This window comes from Notamacropus eugenii, chromosome 4, assembly GCF_028372415.1.
Source record: "Notamacropus eugenii isolate mMacEug1 chromosome 4, mMacEug1.pri_v2, whole genome shotgun sequence".
Taxonomy (NCBI): Eukaryota; Metazoa; Chordata; class Mammalia; order Diprotodontia; family Macropodidae; genus Notamacropus; species Notamacropus eugenii.
The window spans coordinates 272309851-272332079 of NC_092875.1; the positions used below are offsets into that span (position 1 = coordinate 272309851).

General features: G+C 37.4%; 1 pseudogene; it reads right to left on the minus strand.

The window, feature by feature from the left end:
* The window catches only part of LOC140502499 (mitochondrial 2-oxoglutarate/malate carrier protein pseudogene), a 15281-nt pseudogene extending 794 nt beyond the window's left edge, over positions 1-14487 (minus strand).
* Between the last annotated feature and the right edge of the window lie 7742 nt (positions 14488-22229).

The window sequence follows — 22229 nt, forward strand, 5'->3', positions numbered from 1 at the left end:
CAAGTTTTGCTTCTGATATTTACTGACTGTGTGACCCTGGGCAAGTTATTTAACCTCTCAGTGATCTAGGCCAGATGTGCCAAACTCACGGGCCACATGTAGCCCAGCGCACTTGCTCATGATGTGTGAACCAAATTAAAACAGAATTGGGAAATATTTAACAAGATAAATCAAATATATTACATTTTAAATTAAGACAATATGCTGCCAGCAAAGATCTTCATGTGTGTTTTAGTGCTCCATTTCTATCACGCATTTCTTAAAGAGTCTTAAATACCAGTAAAAAATCCTAAGCTGTTTTGGTAGGGGGAATTTTCTCAATAGTGAGTTGGCAAGTCCAGTGAAATCTCAGGGTTAGTCCCTAACGCTATCTTCTCCAGACTTAGTGTTTCTCTCCCCATCAACAACCCCCAACAATTGTGTTTAGGGATTTTGGAATCCCAATGAGTCAGTTACTAGTTTTTCCTTTTATTTTCTTACGGAGATCAAAGTAGTTGGAGGAAATGAGCAGTTACAAATGTGGGTCATGGAGGAAAGTACTGGGTTTGGAATCAGGGAGCCTGAGCAGTCAGCTTAGTAACACTGTCAAAAAAGGAAATTAGTCTGGCAAGACATTTTTGATGAAGTCACGATGGGACTGTGCAATCATTCCTTCCGAGATATTCTCTAACCATCTCTTTTCCCAGGAATCAAAGTGAAGCTTGTTGGCCTATGGAGTTTGTTTAATCTATTCTTTTCCCCATTTTTTGAATATTGTGATAATATTTGCCCTTCTTTAATCCTATAATACTTCTCTTACTCTTCATGAGCTTTCAAATATCTCTGGTGGTGGCTCAGGAATCATACCTGCCAATTCTTTCCTTACCCAATGATATAATTCATCCACATCATGTGCCTTGATTTCATCATTCATCGTTACTATTTTCTTATTTATTTTGAGCATCTACTTCTTATTATTCATTTTGGTTTTATCCTTTCCAGTTCAGATGTTATTTTCCTTTGTAGAGAAACAAAATTAAGCACTGAAATGTTCTGTATTGATTCTAGTATTTTTTCCAATATTTTTTTAAAAATCCCCTTTTATTGTGCCTAGCTTCCATTGCCAGCTTCTGATCATTTTGAACCTTAATGTTTCTGACTCATGCTAATGTGCCATGATTCTGTATTCACCCTGTTATATGTCTTTGCTTTCTTCTTTATAGATCATTAAAAGACCTGAAGTCTCTGTGTCCATGTCAGTCTCTAAACAAGTTCTGTTTTTCCTCTTCGTCAAAATTCTCTTTGTGTCTTAAGATTTTCATTCTTAAAAGTTTCCCATCTTTCCTCAGTTGATTTCCCTTGCAGAATTTTCATCCATTTTATCCTACCTCTCCTTCCTCTTACCCCTTTCAAATCTACTCTCCTCAAATCTCAGGCACCTATCACACTGTGCCTAGGTTTCATCTCATTCTCTATTGTATACTTTCTTCCTTCTAAGGTTTTCATCATTTCTGCCCCTGAAACCAATTCCTACCTTTTGATGAGAGTCAGATCCGTAATAGAATTACCCTTTTGTTTCCTCTACCTTTTGAAAGGTGAAATTTTTTATTAAGAGAAATCAGAAAATATTAGATACCACGATTTTGAAAGAAAGCTCCAGCAAATGTTTGGATAACAAAAGTTTTCCATTATTACTGTAAAACCATCTTTAATAGTTTCTTTTACATTTAGTAATATTTAGTGTAGTGATGACTAATCATATTATCTCCTTTTCCTTATTCTCATCTCACGAGCCAAGGCAATAAAGATGTATGTTTTTAATATATCCTCATATATATCTAAAATTGAAACATTTTCTCATAAATTAATTAGCTCTGAGATCTCACCTCAGTTTACTAAATATTATTTAAGTCAATTGGAGAAACTTCCTTCCCTATAAGCTTGCACTCATATTTATTTAGATAGCAATTTTATATAATCAAAATTATTCATTTTGTCTTCTATGATCTCTCTTTTATTTGATCTTCCCCTCTGCATAGTTATCAAAGGTAATTTCTTTCTTGATCTTCTAATTTCTTTAGGATGACACCTTGTATGTCTTTTAAAATCATTTTCAAGCCTACAAAAATGATGTGTGGAATGTAAAATTGTTTCAAAAACCAATTTAGTATCTTGAAAACAAACCCTTTATTATCTATAAGAAAGATGCTGAAATTTCGAGAAAAAGATAGATTTTCTAATTAAGTTATGAGAATGCTGCTGTCATAAAATTAAAATAGTCAAATGAATACATATTTTACCTTTAGTTTTCTAGGACAAAATACGTTTTGGTGCTGGGTTGTACTGAGCAACCAGAACATACAGATAATGGATTCCTATTTTTTCCTGGAACATACTTCAAAAACAGAAATATTACTCTATGCTTTCCTTATCAATTTTTTCCTGAAAACTTTTTATGCACACATACAATAGAATACAGATCATTCCCAAAAGTCTTAGTGGAGTTTTAAGCTTTAGTAGATTAATAATAATATGAGTTAAGCTTTCTTTCTTTTTAAGTCAAATTGACCAAAGGTTTATCAATTTTATTGGTTTTTCACAAAACTATCTCTTAGTTTTATTTATTAGATCCACAGTTTTCTTAATTTCTATTTTATTAATCTTTTCTTTGGTTTTCAGTATTTCTAATTTGGTATTTAATTGGAGATTTTCAATTTGTTCTTTTTCAGCTGCATGCCCAGTTCATTGATATCCTCTTTCTCTGTTTTATTCATATAGGTATTCAATGATATAAAACTTCCCCTAAGAACTGCTTTTGCAGTATCCCATAAGTTTTGGTAGGTTGTCTCATTATTGTCATTTTCTTGAATGAAGTCATAAATTGTTTCTATGCTTTGTTGTTACGTTTTAATGGCTTAAAACTGCATTAAGACTTTTGGAACACTCTGTACTAACTCTGTCATCTCCAACTGTTGGAATCCTTCCTGATGCAGTTTAACTGCCACTTGTCTCTTTTGCCTTTCACCATCTCACAGTAAGAAATGATCTTTCTTTATGTCAAACTCTCATAAATTTTTGCATTCATGTCCCTTATGAACTTACACTATTCTGTTTTGTATTATAGCGATTTGTGTATTTTTTTTTCTCTACTAGAAGGTAAAATCCTTGAAGGCAGGAGCAGTATTTTATTTATCTTCATATTCCATGATGTATCTCTATAAAGAGTCAATATTTAATATTTGTTGAGTTGAGTTGACAAAGTACCTATAGGATTTTGCTTCATTGCTGAAGTTACAAATTTTCCTGGAATTTGTCTTGGTAAATGGACTGCTTCAATTTTTGTGATTTTGCCATTTGTTAATTTGGTAAGCTAAAGCATTTAAAACATTTTTATTCTATTCCTTTGAAATTATAGAAATTTCACATTCTTGTTTTATCTACTATTTATTAAATAAGCCCAATGAGATTAGCAGTCTTTCTTTCTTTCTTTTTCTTTCTTTTTTTAAGACCAAAGTCTTTTATATCAGGAGGAACCACATAATGGGCATGGGAAAAAGAGTGGAGTTGTGGGAAGTAAATAGAAGGGGGGCCAAGGAAGGCAGAATCCAGACACCCCTGAAGGTGAATTTATAGCTAAGGACCCAGAGCACTGAGGCATAGTTTATGAATGTGTGGGCTAGCAGGAATCCTTCATATCTCTAGTTGGGGAGCCATTCCCTCCTGATCTTGAAGGCGCTCTTGTGGCTCCTCAATCACTGAGAAAGAGATTCTTGTAGGCCTTATTCAATTGCTCCACGAAGATAAAGGTGAAGACAGTGTTGGGGCCAAGCTGGATATAGTATGGACTGAATCCCTTCCAGAGGCTGAAGAATCCTTCCCATCAAATGACCTTCATTAGCATATCCCATCCATTTTTATACTCCAGATTCCCCTGGATTGCAAGAATATTCTGGATCCTGGTTTTAACAATATCTGCAGGCATAGAAGCTGTTGTGGTGCCCCGCCCATTAATCATGCTGGCAGAGAAATGACAGAAGATGTCAGAGAAGTAATCTGAAGTCATGAGAAACTGTTTAGCTTGTGAATAGGTAGCAAACTGGGCAGCATTGACAACAACAGTTCTAGCCAGGGTAGGTGTTACAACCTCCTCCACAGTGTGAGAACCGCTTCTTTGCAGGAAATTCTCAAGAATGCATCAAAAACACTCTGTATGCTCCTTCAACTGCAACGGACCATCAGCTGTCACATGAATCAGGGCAACTTCAGCAGATGTTCCCAGGAAGGCTCCCAAGGCACCTGTGCCATGGCTATGAGGGACTTTAGCAGCAAGTTGAGGGGCGTCCCACCTGCCTTAGTCAGGTGATCCAAAAGAACACTATAAATACCATTTGTTGTATAGCTGGCATGACTCTAGAGCCCACCTGAGAGTTCGGCGTAGATGCCTCGAATCCATTCAGCCCTCAAGATGCTGATGAGAGCTTGGAAGCTAGTCTTAAAAAGAAGGGCCTGGACCCCTTCCTGGTTCAGCTGCATTCGGTTCTTCACCAGCTCCAGAGGCTGAACAAAAAGAGTGGTCATCATCCAGCAAGACCTCTGAACAAAAACTTGACCAACTTGGGAGATATGCTGCACTTGCAATCCCCAGGACTCCCCCGGCCGCTTCTGCTTGGGTCATTTCTAAGAATGCGCCACAGCTCTCAGGCCTCATGGGCCCATGCCCCTATATGTGCCTGAGCCCTTACATGTGCCCAAGGTCATAACCGCACAAGCCCAATTGCTCACACCCTCCTTGTTTGCTCTTTCTTAAACTGAGGATGTACAAGCTGGCTCACCGCCAGCCCTACTGCGCCACCTCAACTGAAGCTGGGTAACCAGAACTAGGACTAACTAGTCTTTTTGTTTTTTAAATCAACAAATAGCAAACACAATTGGATTTTGTATTCCATTATGTGAGGATGAAGATATAATCTATTGTAGAAAAAATATAATTTCCAAGGACTCAGCTGTTCCCTTTTTATATTTTCAACATGGATTCTTTTAGCACATGTTGAGATCATTTACATAAAGATTTGCAAAGTAAACTTACGATGCAGTAGTTGTCAGCATTTTCTCAATTGCCTGTTATCCAGGAACCCTGCCCCTCCCCCTGAATCATTTGGCATATTTCTCCTTTTCAGGAGGAATCTTTCATCAAACCCTTGACATTTTCAAAATTGTGCCACCTTCAGCATAAATTTCTTCTCTGTGTACTTCTTCTGATCTGAATGATCTCCTCAACCTAATTTTCTTAAGTACTATTTCCTCATTGATAAGACAATAGAGAATGAGGTATTAGAATCCCATTGTGGTGATTTCTTTGTCAGAAAAATACAGATGCCAGAAAATGGTATAACCAGCTGATCACAGAAATTTTTAACAAAATGGAAACAAGCTTAAAATTGATATTCAAGTTGTTCAACTTCAATGATTATTTCTTAATTTTTATCTAGTTACTATAGACTAGAGTTTCTTATAGAATAATTTTTGAGATTAAATTTTTCTGACTCAAGTTCATCATAATGATATTTTGGAGATAGGGACATATGTGTATGGCTCTAGTCAGTTAAATAGAGAGACTGAGGATTTTAAGGAAAGATATTTAGAGAACAAGATCCTTGATAAAAGATGTTAGAAACATAGTTGGAAAAAAAGGGAAGGGAAGATGAATGAATTAAATAGGTACTTTGAAAACAATTGCTTTCATAGATATTGAACCAATTAAAATAGCAATTTCAGAAAGGATTCTTGGAAGATGGTGGATTAGGTCAGAAAATTTTTGGCTCTCCAAATTTCCACTGCAAAAAAAAAAAAAAAAAAGAACATCAATTCAGAGTGAACATAGAGCAGCAGAAATAAATAGGAGTCAGGGTAATGCAGTTGTCGTCTGAAGACAACTTGAGGAGACCCCAGCAAAGATTCAACCTCCAGGAGTGGAAGTTCAGCTTGAGTGAAGTGCAGACACTTCCAGGCTTACTCTGTGGAATCCACAAACAATAAGCCCTGGGGGCAGCTGGGTTGGGTGGCCGTCTCAGCCTCAGGAGCTTTCACCTCTCTAACAGTGTGGGGAACTGACTCCTAAGTTATTGTTGTATTTGTCCTTTGTTTTCGAAGAAGATGATGACAGTAGAGAAATGATGACATGCTTTACACTTGACTTTGTTTTGAGTGAGGGAGTGCTGTTCAGGGTCACTAGCCTCACTTCCTCCTCCTGAGCCATCTGGGTCCAGTGACCAGATATTCATCAAGATGAAGATTGAAGGACCTTCTACCATTGGAGAATCAAGGATAGTTGTGCTAACCTGATATGGTGGCAGGTTGCAACTGTGGGGGAGAAGGAGCTAGCACACATCTGGTGAAGGGGGTAGTAGAGGAGCAGGGACCCTACTGGCTGTGGACATCTGTGGGAGAACAGAGCCCCTGGTTTCAATTTGAGGGCAGAGAAGACAGCTGTAATTTTCAGCCATCCAAGGTACCAAAGGGAGCAAGAGTATTTGAGGGACAGATTGGCTGGAGTTGGGGCTAGGGGCCCTGTGGCTTAGAGGTGGAGAGGAGTGCCTAAGATTAGACCCCAGCACAGAGGTGAGGCTTTGGGCATCATTCCCCATGCCTTGAGATTAGACCTTGATTATAATAATAGCTGCAAAAACATAATAAAAATAAAAATGAGTAAACAAAGGAGGAAAGAATCCAAACATAGATAGATTCTATGAGGATAGTGAAGATTTGGGTTTGTTTTCAGAGACAAATAGTGGAACTAAAAAAGCTACTCCTTTTTCAAGGAGAAATGTCAATTTTTCCCAAGCCCAGAAAGAGTTCTTGGAAGAATTTAAAAAGGACTTTAAAAAGCAAATAAAAGAGATTGAGGAGAAATTAAAGAAAAAAAGAACAATCCAAGAAAATCAAGAAAATTATGAAAAGAAAGTCAACCAACTGGAAATAGAGAATCAAAAACTTAAGGAAGAAACCAACTCCTTGAAAACTAGAATTGGGCAAGGTGAAGCTAATGACCATATAAGACACTAAGGAATAATAAAAAAAAATAGAAGAGAACACGTACATCTCATCAGAACAACAACTGATCTGGAGAACAGATCAAGGAGAGACAATATAAGAATAGTCAGACTACCTGAAAGATGATATTTTTTAAAAAAAGAATCAATGCAATATTACAAGAAATTATCAAGAAAAATTGCCCTGAATCTCTAGAACAAGGAGGCAAAGTATAAATAGAAAAAAATGACCAATTATCACATGAAAGAGATCCCAGGAGGAAAACTTGCAGGAGTATCTTAGTCAAGTTTCAAAGTCCTCAGGTCAAGGAGAAAATATTCAAACAACAAGAAAAGAAATTTAAATATCATGGAGCTACAGTCAAACCTAGCAGCTACTATGCTGAAAGACTGTAAGGCTTGAAAACTATATTTCATAGAGCTAACGAGCTGGGGTTACTACCAAGGAAAACATCTAGCAAAGTTAAGTACAATCCTGTAATGTTAAGGAAATTTACAGAGTTTCCCTGCCCCTCAATTGGTCCATGTGACCTGCTTTGAGCTGTGGCTTAGCCACATCCTGAGTCCCATGGAGCTTGAGTCACATGGCATGGTGGGAGGAGCTTATTGAAGGAGTGGAGCAGGAAGGGTAGAGTAGGAAGAGAGAGTGAGTCAGAGCAGCTAGCCTGAGTGACAAAGGGAGTAATTTTGCCTTGGGCAGTTTGTTTGTGGGGAGATCTAATGGAGGGAAGGCTTGGGGATAGTGGTGCTCCTTGTATTGGTAATGTGTACAGACTTCTTGGTTACCATGGTGGAATTGGCTTTCTGGTTTCTGAATAAATATTTTGGTTTTGTGTTGGAGGAAGAGAGTTTATATTTTGTGAATTTTCCCTGGAAATACACATGCATGTGCATAGTGGTTGCTATAGGTATCACGTTGGCGTTACAAATTGCAACAAGAATGGGATTGCAAAATATAAAACCTCTACTTGGAAATAGGAAGGCTCTCAGGAAGGAAATGGGTATCCCAGGAGGGGAAGATTTACCTTATTCTTCCTTGGTGAGAGAATGGGCTAAAAGCACAGGACTTTGTGAAAACTGGAAACTGAGGTTACGGAAAGGAGTACCCAAAGATTTAGAAAGATATTTGCAAGGAATACAAATAGAATCAAGGAAAGAAATGGCAGGGGTATGTAGAAGAGGATGGGCATTGTTAACAAGTTATCATATTATATGTAAAAGTAGAGAAAAATTGTTGGAGGAAAAGGTTCTGCTGACAAAAGAGTTAGCTGATTTGCATAAGTTTTCTATTCTACAGCACCTGAACTTTCCTTTAGAAGAGAAAGCTAGAAAGTATAAGGGGTTAACAGAAAAGATAATTGTGAGAGTGACTCAGAAAAGAAGAGAAAAATTAACAAGAGGAAAGTGAATGCAACCCTTGCATCTGTGGGGATTGATAGGAACCCAGATACCTGGGAGGAAGACACATAGGAGGAAGATGAAACAAATTTAGATGAGGAGGTCTCTAGAAATGTAGACACATGCCCAATACTGTGAAGGAAGCAGGAGAACCAGGGGGACCACACAGTGTTTAAGGAAGTAACAGGATTTTACTCAGCAGGAGTCACAGATATTTTAAGTCAGTTCACCCCCAAAATGGGAGAATCATTAGTATCTTGGATGGTGAGAATCAGTGATGAAGGGGCCACAAGTGTATGGATACATAATATAGATGGTTTGGAATTTTTAGGTATTAGAATCCTTTACTTTAGGTGCTGAGGGATGCAATAGACACTGTCCCACTGACTCTATCTGGATAGGTGGAGATAGACCCTGTTATTCATTTAGAGACTGTATGAGATAGTTAAAGGAGGAGGTAATGAAAACAGTTGTTATGATTGGAGATGCAGATGTGTACCACAGCACTCCCTAAACAGTTTCTTATAGAAATATGATAGTGAGGAATGCCTCTCCCTCCTTATAAACACCTAATTGTGACTCTACTAATTGGGGAAATATGACACCCTCTTTTGGAGGTGCTAGACAAGATTTCACAGTTAGATAACTTCGGGGAATGGGGAAAAGAGAGAAGGGCAAATAGCTAGTGGATTCAAAGTCAGAATAGATTAACAAGGAGAGAAATGTTTACTGCTTTATTAAGAGCCAGGATAAATTTTGCAAGAATAGATGGTATTCTAACTAATGAACTATATAAGATGTACAGAGGAAAGGGACTCAGCATTAGTCAGAACAGGAAAGTAAGAAGTGCCCCTATAGATCCTCTTGAATCACACCTTCAGAGAGAAAAGGAAATTGGTCAAACCCCAGTTCAGATTAAAGAAATAAACAGATGGGATTACAGACCCCATATCCGTTTAACCATATACTGGAAAAATGGATCAAATACTGTAACTAGGGCATTAATAGATACAGGGGCAGAGGTCTCCCTTATACATGGAAACCCTGAAAAATTTAAACTTGGAACCTCTATTACCATCACAGGACTGGGAGGGGCTGAAATCTCAGCCAAGCAAGTTAAACTAACAATGAAAATTGGACAATTACCTAAGAAAGAATATACCTTGAATGTACCTGTTCCTGAATATATCATTGGAATAGATATATTGGAAGGTATGACTTTAAATTTGCTTGAGGGGAGATACCAATTTGCAGTAAGAAAGATACGAATTAATACAGTTCCAGTGGGTTCATAGACTTGAGGAACATGGCTGATGCTATATTTATCCTGCTTTTATTGTCTCCTTATTCTTTTTGGCCTTTATTTGTTTAATTTGTTTGCTAGATTTGTCTCCTGCAGGTTTAGTGCCCTCTACTTGTAGATGACTGACTGCCCAAGCTGGATATCATCCTCTACCCAAAACTGTGATATATCACCCCTGGACTTGGCATTGACCAAGCTCTAGATATGGGCTAAAGAACTGACCCCTTGAATGGGACCTTTCAAGTCAGGGACAACTCTACCTCCAATCTCAGCAGGAAGTAGTTATAGAAGAAGAGACCTTCGCCCCTTACCCCAAGGGATTTGGGGTCTCATTCATTTGAGGGGGGAATGATGGGATGCTTTTGCCCAAGCCCCCACCCTAAGATATTGTTCTATGTGTTTATTTTGTGTTATCCCTGTTATATTGTTGTGAAGTTATATTGATACCAGTATCCCTAAACTCCCATTGACTTATTAATGGACATGAAAGATCTTGGGGCTGAATGTAATGTTAAGGGAATTTGAAGATCTTTCTTGGTCCTTAATAGACCTATGTGACTTGCTTTGGGCTCTAGCCCAGCCCACAGCCTGAGTCACATAGCATGGGGGAAGGAGCTTGCTGAAGGGGTGGAGCAGGAAGGGTGGAACAGTAAGAGAGAATGAGGCAGCACTGAGAGAGAGGCAGAGCTGGGAGAGAGCAGTTAGCATAAGTGAGAGAGGGAGTAATTTTGCCTTGGGCAGCTTGCTTGTGCGGAGGTCTAAAGGAGGGAAGGCTTGGGGGTAGTGGTGCTCCCTGTATTGGTAACGTGTACAAAGTTCTTTGTTACCATGGTGGAATTGGCTTTCTGGTATTTGAATAAATATTTTGATTTTGTCTTTGAGAAAGAGAATTTACATTTTGTGAATTTACCCTGGAAATACACATGCATATCCATAGTGACGGCTGTGGGTCTCACATTGGAATTACAAATCCTGAACGAAAAATAAAAACCAGCATTTAATGAACTGAAAGACTTTCAGGTATTTGTGATAAAAACATTTCATTCAGAAACATAAAGACAAAACCCATGTAGATGTAGTAGAATGTCCTTCTGTACTCACACCATGTTTACATATCCTATTTCTTTTGAAAAAGGTATAGACATATATATATGCATGTATATATGCACACAAGTATACCTATACACACCCCTATATGTACACATATGTGTATGCACTCACTTTTTGTTACATAAAAATCCCTCTCCCTATGGGTGCATATTATTCTTAAGATTCAGAAACTAACCTACCAAATACTTTTAATAAGACAAATATGGGAAGGACAATGTAAAGAAAGAGAATGAGAGGTCAGTTTCACCGATACACACTGATTTCCCAATTTGTAAATAAAACCATGCTCAAAAAATAACCCAGTGTATCCACAAAAATTTTTACCGTGATCAAGTTGAATTTATTACAGGGATACAATATCAGTTCAACTTTAAAATTAAATTGAAAAAATCACAAATGTTAATAATTGTTCTAATAAATGCAGAACAAGGAGAGAAAACAGGTATAGTCCTATAGACACAGTCCAGTCATGAGTCTTTTCCTCTATGAGCCCAAATTTGCCTCCTTGTGTTGAAACCTCTAGTTTTGTATAAAATTTGTGCAGGTGTGAGTAGACATTTGCAGCCTAGGAGTTAACTATTGGTTTTCTTCTAGGATTTTGTTTCTTCTGAACTTCTGGGTGTTTCTATAACTATTCTTCATCCTACATGACACCTTTCCTCCATGGCATCCAGCTTCAGTGTATCTATGTAATTCCCCTTGCCTTTCCAAGTTTAAAATTAAAATTCAGAAGTGCTTCATAACTACTTTCAAATGGTTTGCACTGAGATTAATTTTAAAATAGAACTTTGCTAAAAATGATGAAAATTCACCTTTTCCTCTCACAATTCCATCCTTGAGATAGCAACCACACATATCTTAGCCTAACAATATTAGTTACCTTTTAAAGAGGTAAGAACAGATTTTTAAAGCAGGGTGAGAAATAGAATAACATCCTAGAATTGTTGTTGTCATAAAGTTAACTTTTTTGCCCAATGAATGGCAAGTAGACAAAAATGCAGAGGAATTTGAAAGTTTCTATTTTTCTTTCCTCTTTTTTTTATTCATACTTGACATTCCTTTTTCCTTCAGTAAAGGGAGCAAGCAGTTAGCACCCCTGCAATGTGTTTTGGCGTTATTGATAGAGATGCTCCAAAGTCAACAGATATTTTCTGATGTCGGAAGTCTTTCAGGATTCCTTTTGATGCATTCCAGGCCTGGATAAAGACATGTTTGCCTAAACTGGCTTATCTCTTAAATAGGACTTTCTGGCTGGAACTGGCCCAGGGCCCCTGTTGCCAGGTGTTACTCAAACAAGCATCTATCTGTAATCATTCATGAACTCTTTGAATCCAAGTTCCATGAAGAGCTCAGTGGATTACATAGATTATATATAATAGAGTGCCTACAAAAGTGTGAATATGGATATGTTTTCAAAAACGGAGAAAACTGTAGCACAAGCTTGAGTTTTTCTAAAATTTGTTCAAAGACTTTTGCTGTGATACAGGGGAAGAGTGACACATTTAGATGTAAAAAAATACTTTTGAAGTAAGTAAGAGCAGCAAGAACTTTTTCAAGAGTTTTTTCAAGATAACCATATACTTATAATGCCTTGGGTTGTGAATAACTTGTCCAGCCAAATAGCAGGTGGAAGAGGATATCCTTAAGTACTTTTTGCTTTATCATAATTACAGATACACACACATACACATATATATTTTCATAGCATTTCAGTGTACAAAGAACTGTCTTGGTAACCAACCTGTCGTTCAATTCTAGTTGACTAGTCAGTTAGATAGTAAATATGGCAATGCTTAAGATACACCATAAAGTAAAGTAGAAAATGTCTACACTGTCAGACTAAATTGGAAAGCTGAGCACTGTTCATGTTCACAGTAGATATCAAGTCTGCTTAGGTTAGATCCCGAATTCTTTTTCCCTGTTCCAGAAGGTTTTTGAGTCAATTACCCAGATAATTACAAAAACAATCTGTTTTAAAATTTTGTGTATGCAGACACATCCAGAGGATTACAGTCATTGCCAACATCATTAGCAAGGCACATTTATTAAGTTTGTTCCTTTTTATTTTTTAACGAATCTTTATTGAGAACTTCCTGCATTGCAAGGCACTGTGCCATGTTCACATGCCTAATTGTGTTTGGCACTGGGATTATACAAAAGAAACTCCATAGATCTGATCCTTGCCTTTAGGTACTTCTCATTTTAAGACATTGATGAGTTCCCATACGTATATGTCAGAAAGGCAGCAGATATACTAAATGCCATTAAGGTCTTTGTATTCTGTACAATAGTTTTGTACTTTGAAATTCAGAGTGCATCACTGGTGGGTATAGAACATAGGCAGTGAGGGAGTTGGAACACAATTATCTGGATCATATAAACAAAATATTATACTGTATTTGACAATAGTCAATTGGCTGAGTTTATCACATACACAGTAAAAACAGCATACCTTCTCCTGAAGCGTCTATATTACCTACCCTGTAGATAATCCTATTCACTTCATACTTGTTCTTATCTCAATCAAAAACAGGATTCCTTTTTAGGCTTCCAAAATTTCTCTGAATGTATTCATCATCTGTGGGTCCTAGGTTTCCTACATGTACCAGCTTGTATTAAAAGAGCACAGAGAAAACAGCTTTATCCTAAGACCAGAGTTCAGGTGTTTTCTAAAGAGCTGTTCTCAATCACTCTTCCTGTCTAAACTCTGGACTCTGGCTGCCCGCATGGATTTACTTGTTTTAGCTGAATTACCTGGCTTTGCCTCCTAACGTCTGCATTATTTAGCTTCCTATATCTCCTAGAATTTTTCTTTATCAAGAAGACTCTTGGACTTATCCCTGCCCATCTAGGCAATTGAGTCAGTCAGTCAGTTAGCATTTAGCTACTTAAAAGTAGTCCTATGGCATAACTTGCTCCCCTCCCCCATCCTTACCAACCCTGATCCTTACCTTACTTATACCTTATACCCCGCCCTAAGTATTTGAGTCTCAGTGATACTGACCTCCTGGTTATTCCTTGAACATGACACTCCATCTCTGAGCCCAGAAATTTTCACTCACTGTCCCCCATGCATGAAGGCTTTCCTTCTTCATCTCCCAGCTTCTTTCAAGTTCTAGCTGGAATCCTACCATCTATGGGAAGTTTTTCCCCATTCTCCTTTAATTCTAGCGCCTTCTCTCTGTTGATTTTTTCCAAGTTACATTGCATACAGCTTCTTTGTACACATCATATCTACATTTATATGCTGTTTTCCCCGTTAGACTGTGAGTTCCTTGAAACTTTGTGGTGGTGTTGGGTTCTTTCAGTTGTATTCAACTCTTTGTGCCCCTTTTTGGGGTTTTCTTGGCAAAAATGCTGGATTGGCTTTCCATTTCCTTGTCAGGCTCATTTCACAGAAGAAACTAAGGTAAGCAGGGTTAAATGACTTGCCCCAGCTAGTAAGTGTCTGAAGCAAGATTTGAACTCAGGAGGATAGGTCTTCTTGACTCCAAGCCCAGCACTCTATCCACTATGCAACCTAGCTACCCCATTCCTTGATAGTAGGGACTGTCTTTTACCCTTCTTTGTATCCCCAGTACTTAGCACAATGGCTGACACACAGTAGGTGCTTAATAAACTTTTATTACCTGATTGACTGAAAGCCATGATTATAGAGAATCTCTCTCTTAACTGACCAATTCTGATCCAGCAAAGTACACAGAGATATCTAGCACTGATTAGATCAGTCTGCTATTACTGAACACTTGTAGAAAAAAAAGCACAGCAGCAAATGTTGCAATAGAAAAAGTGGGGTGGCAACGTGAGGAAACTGACAAGAGCAGTGGGTCTGGAACAGAAGAACCTGGGCTTGAAATCTAGCTCTGCTCCTTAATATCTGTGGGATCCTGGGTAAGGCAGTTGAACTCTTTGAGCCTATTTTCTGGTCTGTAAAATAAGAAGGTTGTCATATATAGCCTCTTTTACCTCTAAATTCCGTGATTCTTCCAGCTCCAGACACTACAAGATAATATTAGATAGGTCTCCCTTTTTACTATGTTTTGTAAAGTGTGAGGCTTGGGTCCTGGTAACTAAGCCTGTATCTAGAACAGGGGTGGAGGATGGAGTGATTCACTCCACTGTGTTCCAGTGAGAGACCTACTAAGTGAACCTCAGAATGAGAATGCAAACTTTACATTGGGAATATTAAATATTATGGTGACTGAGCTGATTCTGCTTACATGTTGAGGGCTTCTCTACCTCAGCTTCTTTCCTAGCGTTGCCTCACGTCAAACCAGCATTTCATTATTTTTAACTCACAAACATGTGGTCCCCAAAGGCATCAAGAGCTGTTGGTTTCCTTCCCGTGCTCCCTACAGTTATGGGAAAGGAGCGCCCCATTCCCTTTCCCCACCCTGCTCCCTGCACACAGTACAAGGCGATATTCTTATCTACTGGAGTTCAGACAATGTCAGGCAAAGAGAAAAAACAATTCCTGGTGTTGTCTGTCCATCCTTTGATGACCTGGCAGGCACAGAGGTTACTTTGAAGGGCAGGGAATTTGTCACATAGGGGTAGAACTGTGGCATTTTTTTGGCTGAGTTCATTAAGAAAATATATATATTCTTCCTACACACCAAATCTTATCATCAGTCTTGATATACCACAACTTTTATCATTTATTGTCTTTCTAGAAATAAGGAAAGGCAGTGGTGGGCACACTGTGCAACTCTGAGGACTGAATTTCCTTATCTATAATCTTTATCAATAAAAATATATTTTGCCTTCCTGACTATTTCCAGAACATGCTTTTTGCCTCCCTTATGGTTAAAAGAACCTATGAGCAGGTTTTTTTTTCCCCTCATGAAGTTTCTAAATAACTTTGTTTTAATGGAATGATTTCTAATACACACACACACACACACACACACATATGTATATAATATTTAAATGACCAAAATATTTTAGGAACTCTAAATGGTCGGATCAATGGATGAACCTGTCCAGCTGCAGTGTTACTGACTTTAAGGAAACGAGAATGATAAATGCACCTCCAGGCAGCCTCTCGCTGACATTTTAACCCAGGGTTCAAAGCTTCTATTAAGGTATAACTCTCCCAGAGGGCTTTGATGCTAGGGCTTCTCATTCACTCCCTGTTTGCTGTTTAAACTATTTGCCTGTGTGTGCTGGGGTGTTTTCTGTAGGGGTACCTAGGAGTACAGCAGAATCAATGAGGCCTGATTCAGCTCTCAGGTCTGAAATATTCAGATCAAGGGAATAACCTGAGCTCTCCTGGGAGGTCTCGGTAAATTCCAGGGGCAGGGCAAAGCACCACGCTGTCCTGTAGGCCAGAGAACATAAGGCAGTCTTCTGTCTGCTAGGAACAGAAACTAGTCTAAATGAGCCGTCTGCTCCAGAAAAGGGTTTGAGGTAGGAAAAGGGAGGGAGGGGGAAGGAGGAGAGAGATCCAAAGGTAAACAAAACAGCACAAGAAAACCGCACTAAAACCAGATTACAAGCGAAAGGTTACTAGGCCACGGCTGATTTATTTCTAAATGCTTTCCTCTTCGTTCTTGAAAGAAAACAAGAACCACTTCTCAGTAAACTGCAGCAGGATACAGAAAGCCAGTAACATCAGAGACTGAGCTCATTGAGTTGAAGAGGAGTAATATTCCTTTCAGTTTACTGCTTCCAAGTGGTCCTTAAAACAGCTCAGAAATTGCAATATACTCGCCTTTATATCTGGAAATCATGGTGCCACATGGAATTGAATTGAATGGACGTATTTATTAAGGAGTTACTATGGAAAGACACTTAATAGCACTTGACTAGGGGCTGGGCTGATGTAAAGAAACAGGAAACAAGCCCTGACTTGGGATTTACAGTTGACTTGGGGAGACTCATTTTCAGTTCCGTAAATAGTTACCAAGGGCCTACTGTGTGCAAAGCACAGCATTTAACAATGGGGGTGTAGACAATAATAATTGTTAGCATGTATATGGTGCTTTGCATATATTATCTCATTATATTTTTATAACCCAGACCCTGAATTCAAGAAGTTTGCAATCTAATGGGGGAAGGTTAGGGTAGGGTAATTTGAGAGGAGAGACATGTACAGGATAATTATGTTCCAAGGGAAATTAAGTCCAAGAGAGGTCCAAGCAAAGTGCTTTGAGAAATTATAGGAGAAAATTGAGGATAACTTTCAGCTTTTTAAGGGATATACTTTTTATTCATTTTAAACAGATACAAAAAGAGGGGGGAAAGAACATTTCCATGTACACAGCACAAGATTTTATCTCATGTATTCATGAGGAGTCAATTTAAAACAATACATTTCCATTTTAATAAAACATATATAATAAATACTATACATTATTTTCAAAGCTATCCAGCTTTCCTTTGCTTCCTGTAGATTTTCTCTTGTTCTCTGCTGGTCACTTTTTTTTCCCCTTCCCCACCCCTCAAAGAAGGCTACAATTAAACATGGATACACACATACACGCAGAGATATCTACAAACATATGTCCATATATGTTTATCCATATATCTGTGTCCATATGTACATATGCACTTATCCACATATATGTAAGACCACACTATGCATATTTCCACTGGTTGTTTCTTTGGAGGTGGATAGCATTTTCCTTCATAGATGCAAGTCTTTTCATGTTTTCCTAAATCCACCAAACTCATCATTTCCTAACTTTCAGTTTTTATTGACATAAAAGGATATCTAACATTCAAGACTATTCTTTTTTGGAGCAAACTTTTGATTTTATTGGTATATTCAACTCCCAACAAGATAATAGATCAATGCCAAACCAATGTGACAGAAAAACAATTCATTCAATATTAAGTACTTAGTGCTTTGTTGGAATTAAGTGAGATACAAAGCTGAGATGAGAGATCCTTGTTTTCATGGAACTTATGCTCTACTAGGGGCTAAGTCAAGACAGAAAGCATTTATTATCATTATTACTTTGCTATTAAATGTTCATTTTTTGAATATTTTATTCTTTCCAATTACATGTAAAAACAATTCTTAACATTCATTCTTTAAAATTTTGAGTTCCAAATTCAGTTATTTCTCTTCTTCTAAGTCTTCTACGATCTTCTAAGTCTAGATCTAGTGTTTTTTTTTCACTATATGAAACATTATGAAAATTTTAGGCTACTATGTATTAATGTCTTTATTGTTGTTCTTACGTTCTGTCAGGCTATTAGCTGTCATTTCTATTATTATTTTCTACCTCTAAAACAGAGGTGTCAAATTCACTGACCTCAAAACTCCCCCAACCAGATTAAAATGTAATTGGGAAATATCTAACAAAACAAAAAATACAATGCAACATAGATAATGTTAATTTGTGATTTTTCTAAGTCAATATTCAGCTTGCAGGGGTGTGTTTCTATTTGAGTTTGACACCACTGCTCTAAAAGCCTCCTTCTCACTTCTAATTTGCTACCCCTTAGCCACCTTTTTCCATTTCTAATTTGCTACTTCACATCTACAGTGGGGTTGAGAAAGACAGCCAAATTTATTAGAACAATATTTTAAAAAAGACAAAAAAATAGACTGAGTAAAGACCAAAGGAGTTCATATATTAATAGATTTCAGTAAATGAGCATTGTAGCATGAATATAAGCTTCTAGGAGGTCTTTTTGCTTGCTTCCTTATTGGCTGAATGATTACTGTTTCATTGTGGGTCTGGTTTAGGAAAATTTCAGGATAGAGGTATAGTGGATAGATTGCTATAAATCAGGCAAATCTGGTCAGGCAAACCCTAGTTCAAATCCCATTTCAGACATTTGCTAGCTATATGACCTTGGGTCCATCATTTAACCTCTCTGGGCCTCAGTTTTCCTCATCCATAAAATGAGGGAGTTGGACTCAATAATCACCATGGTTCTTTCCAGCTCTAAATGTAGGATCCTAGGACCCTAAGGTGAGTTAGCCTGAGCCTTGAATTAGAGGTGAATAATAAAGACATAGGTCTGAGAAGAGTAGCAGATCTATACTGGAGAACTAGTGAGAGATAAAGTTAGATTGAGAGGGTGAAACCAACTGATAAAAGACCTAGGATTCCAGACTAAGGACTTTAGACTTGGTCCAATATGTAACAGGAAACCATTGTGGTTTCTTGCTTCAAAGGCAAATAAATTGTTGTCTAATTTTCCTTTCAACTATGAAGAAGGAAGAAAGAAAGGAAAGAAGAAAGGAAAGAAGGAAAGGAGAACTTATTAATTACCTGCTATGTGCTAAGTGCTTTCTAAGTATTATCTCATTTAAATTAGGTGATATCACTTTATAGTTGAGGAAACTGAGGCAGACGTAGGTTAAAGTGACTTACCCATGGTTATCGTCAAGTCCTGAAATAAATCAAAGACATGAATTGAGAAATAAATTATCTTTAGCTGAGATAGCAGAGTAGCAAAGCTGCCACCCTAGGGGATGCCCAGTGGATTTCCCAACCAAAGGAATAACACTTCATTCTGGCTGTTTTGCCCTTCATGCCATGATCCCAATGGAAGGGGGCAAGGAAGCTCCAAGCTGAGATCCAGCTTGAGCTAGGTTCCCCACAAGGCAACATCCCTGGGCGGGGGAGGGGGGAAACCTAGTATGTGGTTTAGTTTAACCTAATCAAAAGTAAATATCTTAAGAGTAGGAATGTAAGGACCGTTACTGAAATTCTGACAGTACAAAGATCATTTAAGAGAGTGGCACTCCATGTTACATTTGGTATTACAATTTATGTCATTATAGTAACAATTTTGTCATTATATAGTTAAGAAATGTCAGAGCTTGGATGTGAAGTTAGGTCTTCCAGTTCCAAGCCCAGACGTCTACCTAGCTTCAGTAGAGAAGGCATATCAATTTATCAATTCTGGGAATATGTTCACTTAGGGTCCCACATTTCTAAAGCATAATGTTTTCCTCTTGGGTAGTATAGTGAAAAGAAAATTGAGTTTGTAGTCAAACAACCTGGGTTCAAATCTTTACTTACCTGCATGACCTTGGGTAAGTCATTTAATCTCTCTGGGACTCAGTTTACTTATTTATAAAATTAAGTAGATCACTTCTAAGATCCCTTCCAACTTCATGGCTGTGATCCTATGACATAAGATGATTACTCATATAAGAAACACTAGAATACTCAAGCTTGTAAGTACAAGTCATTGGATATTTCTTATCAATTTAACCTACCTATCTATATACTCTTCCCTACCAAGTTCCTTACTATAGTTTGTTATGTTATCCAGAGGAATTATGCAGAGATGAGAGCAGTGGTCTTCAAATTAAATATCAAATAATTTCAATACAATCTTTCTAGGGATAAGCTGACTTCATAAAAGAGGAGCAAAGGGGTCTTTTGACAACAAGAGTGGCCCTGAAAAACATGCCAACTCTGACAAAATCAGAAAATCTCAGCTTTGGAAGGCACATAGAATCCTGTTTGCTGTATATCCTGATATTAGAACACTTTGCCCCCAAATTACTTATGTTTTGAATTTCCTATGAATGTTTTTTCCCTTAATATAATGCAAGCTCCTTCACAGCACAATCTACTCCATTTTTTTTTCTCAGTATCTCCAGGGTTTAGAATGTGCCAGGTTCAGATGGGTGTTCAGTAAAATGTTTAATGGTTGAATGAATGACTATGAGCAGTGAAAAGTCATGGAACCTCTCTGTGTCTCAGTCTCCTCATTTGTAAAATGAAAATAATGTTTTCCCTACTTTCCTCACAAAGTTGTCATGAAGAAAATTTTTTGCTAATCTTAAAGTAATTTTTCCCAGTAGCCTTCTTGCCCTGTAAGATAGCTCTAGACTTTGGGCCCCTTTCTCTGACAGGTCTTTCCCTTCCAGAATCCCTATTTTAAGGAAGTCCCCAGGCTAGCTATGTTTACTCCTTCGTTCCTATCCAGCCTCTCCTTCTGACTTTCCAGACTTCTTTTTCTTCCATTCCCCCAGCAGGGTACCAGTCAGTTCCATTTCATCTTTTTCTTCCCTGTTAGAATGTAACCTTCTTGAGATCTGGGACTATCTTTTTTTTTTTCTTCTTATATTCTGATTCTAGGCACTTAGGACATTTCCTGGCACATAATAAGAGCTTAATAAATGCTTGTTGACTGTTGCCTTTAAAACTGAAATGTAATTGCTATGAAAATTTCATTTGATTGAAATTAAAACTGTTTCACTTCTCATGTTCAGGTTTTCAATTTCCTTTAATGCCAGTAAAATAAAAACTGGGAAGAAATCACATCTGTTACATTGTCTAGTACCATACTGAAATGATTTATCGGATCCATATATTCTTGGAAAAATGTATCAGGATACATATTTCTACAGCAAGATATTGGGACTAATGCTACCACTGAGAAAATAGGAAGTTGTTTCATTTTGGAGTTAGAATAACTTGGAATAGTTTCAGAATACATATAAATTCAGGAACATTTTTTAGTATATGGTTAAAAAGAAAGATATGTTTTTCAGGTCAAAAAATAATTTCTTATGGATTTTACAAGTTAGGGATATTGGGAGTCCCCTGTAGCCCATTCCAACCTTCTGTGTCTTAATGTAAATGTACCTTTCAATAGCTAAATTATAACACTAAGTCTATTCAATGACATATTATATCTTACTCAGGGAGACAATTGTGCTGGCAAGAGACCCCATACTTCCTAATTATCTTGTGCTCTATCCCCTATACTGCACTGCCATTGGGATATGAAATATCATAATGGTGCATATAAGCCAAAGCAATAATTACCCGAATCCTGACTAAATGTCCAGTGCCACCTATTGGTGAACAAGAATACTGAATGTAATCTTCCAGGAGTGACCTACATATTCCCACTGAAACATTAAAGATTGGAAGAATTTCAATTCAATTCAGTAAACATTTATAAGAGCCCACTATGTACCAGACACAGTGATAAGAGAATATCTAAAGATTATTTTTTCCTTAAATTTAAATGGTATTTCAATAACAACATTGATAACAACGTTTGGAAATTACATAAAGCCTGTCTTCCTTCTAAGCTACTCAAAGGCATTTGAACAATATCCCTACAAACTCAGGTATGTATTTATACTATACCTTTAGTAAGAGGAATCAAGAGCTTCCCCTAGAGAGGCAGCAAGAAGAGGGTATAACGGTAAGTGTGAAATGAAGACTGATTTTTGTAGTTAGGTAATAATTTAATTTAAAAACACACTAACAATGTACTTTGACATTACCAAAAAATTTTTTTCCTGTCTTTTTAAATATGGGAAAAGCAAATTGAAGTTTAATTTCCTGCATTATGACCTAAAATGAAATAATATATTTGAAAATGCTCTATCAATTAAGTTATGCAATAAATATCATCATCATTCTTATTATTAGCAATAATAATATGGACCAGTA